Raw genomic sequence first — 2,962 nt, 5'->3', positions numbered from 1 at the left:
ACTGCTCTTTCAGAGGTCCTAATTTCAATTCCCAGCCACATGGTGGTTCACAATTATCTCTAATGGGATCTGTACTCATATAAATATAATAATAAATAAATCTTAAAACAAAACAAAACAACGAACAGGAACACACACTCTTTCCTGAGTCAAAAGCTGACAGGTGCAGCTCTATATGTGACTACAGAGAACAGTAATTCTAGGAAGGAAAATCACAGTCGTGGACCAGAGCGAGCCAGGGTGAGCCAGATACAGATAGAGGACCACATGGCTGGGAAGTGGTAGCCATAGCTTGTTGGGTGGTAAAGGCAGAGCAGGGTGAAACTCAGAGACTTGGTGGGCACACACCTGAGACTTAGGCATCTCTGTGCATCCAGCCAGATTCCTGGCCTGAAGCATGTGTCATGCTCCTCACAGAAAAGAAATGGAAGAGAGCTGTCCCACTGAGTATTGTCTAAAAGAGCTGTAACACTAAAATCCTCAGAGAAGGCCTTCCTTGGAGAAGACCCCTCCACCCTGCACTCACTCCCAGCCAGACGGGGATCCTGCAGGCCACACCTGTCCAGCCCGGTGTGCAGAGGTCCCTGGACACTATGGAGAAGGACTCAGAACCCCAGCTAGTCCCCAGTACACATACCACACAGCTTAGAGCTTGCAGGATGTTAATAAAAATACCAGGTCTCTGTGCCATTTATTTGGGAGTGAAAATGGGTTAAAGAAGGCATAGACATGCCCTGCCATTATTTAGGAGCAAAGGGGGTGAAAAAAGTCCTCACCAATTACTTCTACGGGCGGGCTTCAAAGAATAGTTCTTTGTTCTTCTGTTGTTTTCAACCTTAGGAATTTTAAAGATTTTCCCTTCACTCAGCTGGGATTTGTTCAGTACCCATCCAGCCTCAGGTTATGGATTTTGGGCACGAGTGACCCCACTGTTAATTGCATGCCCATCTCTACCTTTCCTACTGCTGGTGGATAACCTTGATCTCCTGGTCAAATTGCTATCCACCAAGTTCATTTTCTCATGAGCAGTCAAGTCGCATTTTGTGGGAAACAGTTCATGACTACGCTACTGTTCTATTCTTCCGTGGGCTGTTTTTTGTCACTCTGATGCAAAGTAGAGTCACCTGGGAGGAAGGAACCTTAAATGAGGAAATATCTCCATCGGGATCTGCTTGTAGGCATATCTGTGTGGTATTTTCATGATTGACCCAGTCCACTGTGGGCAATGCCACTCCTAGGCAAATGGTCCTGGGAGGTCTAAGAAAGAAGACAAACTATGTAGTGAGTTGGTCTGGTATTCAAACGCTAAATACTATATCCTCATGGATACCAGCTTTTGTTGTGCAATTGTTGCCCTCCCAAATTATTCCTGATTGGTTAATAAAGATGCCTACAGCCTGGACTGGGCAGAAGAGAGAGGGTGGAGTGAAGGTTCTGGGCTTGGGGTTGGGTTGGAGGCAGGGACCATGAGGAGGAGAGGAAGAAGGAGGCCAACATGGGGTAGGTGGATCATGACCAAATGGCCATGAGGGCCAGTCTGTTGGAGTAGGAGCGGCCCAGACAGAACACAGCAAGTGTTATCTCAGGGTTACTGGCAGGGAAGTAGACATAATAGCATAGAGGGTTAATATCTGCCCAGATCCAGTGCTATAAGGCTTATTATAAATCTAAAGGTTTTTGTGTCTTTTATCTTGGAACTATATGGTCAAAGTGAGGTTAAAAAAAAAAAACCTCAAATAGTATTTACTGCAACATAAATCTGAACCCGGGAGTGAGCCGCTAAACAGATTCCCTCCATGGTTTCTGCCTGTAGCTTCTTCCCTCAGGGATGAGTTGTTACCTGGAAGTGCAAGGTACAGTAAACCCTTTCCTCCTCAAGTTGCTTTTGGTCATAGTGTTTATTACATTAACAGAAAGAAACCGGGACCCTCTGTAAACATTTACTCCCCTGCAGAGTACGTGTGTATTCAGTCACTACTGTGGTAGTTGCCATGTGACAACTTTTGAGTTATTTAATTTTTGAGGGGTAGGGTCTCATGCATCCCATGCTGGCCTTGGCCTAGCCTTGTACTCTAGATCCTCCTGTCTTCATGCCCCGAGTGCTGAGATACCACAGGCAGGTGGTACCAGGTCTGGAGTAGGTGGGGTCTGGGATTAAGTTCAGGGTGTTAAGCAAAAGCACTCTATCATCTACACCCCCCACCCCACCTCACAGGGCAGCTTTTAAAATGAATCATTCCTTCTGCATAAAGAAAAACATTCTGTGAGTTGATGTTTATATGCTGGTGAGGGCAGACATAAGATAAGGCAAGGCCTGTGATTGGGCAGTGAAAAAGAAAGGTGGGCTGAGAATTTTAGAGACTGGACAGAGAGGACAGAGGAGAGGGAAGGAAGGAAGATGGAGGAAGAGAGGGATGACCCAGATCTGTGTGGCTTTAAATAGCCACAGGTAGTTATGAATATCCTATAAAGGATGGATAATTACAGGACAATTTGTCTCCTCTAGGTGGGCAGTTATATCAATATCAATTGTCTTTGAGTTTATTATGTGGATGTTTTGTGTGGAGGGGAGGATTTACTGATATAAATCTGATTGATAAATTACAAGCCTCTAGAGTTTTGATTTTACTGGGAATTGTGACTATAACTACAGAGGGCGGATGCTGGGAATGTGAACAGAGTCCTAGCAAGGGAGCCGAGAGATGGGTGGTCTCTGCATGGGAGGGGCTAGCCATGGAGGCAGTGAGACCACTGGGGCCAGAGAATAGCCAGGGCTAGCATGGGATGGTGCATCCTTTTGTATTATTAAATTTTAATTACAAAAGAAATCTTTTGAGTTAGGGTTTCATGGCCCAGGCTGACCTTGTATTTGCTAACATCCCAGAGAGTGATCCTCTAGGGTGCTGGGATTACAAGTGTGTGCCACCATGTCTCTTCAAACCTAGTTGTAAAAGTTTCATTC

Source organism: Rattus norvegicus, chromosome 15, assembly GCF_036323735.1.
Source record: "Rattus norvegicus strain BN/NHsdMcwi chromosome 15, GRCr8, whole genome shotgun sequence".
NCBI classification, from domain to species: Eukaryota; Metazoa; Chordata; class Mammalia; order Rodentia; family Muridae; genus Rattus; species Rattus norvegicus.
This window is presented reverse-complemented; position numbering follows the sequence as displayed.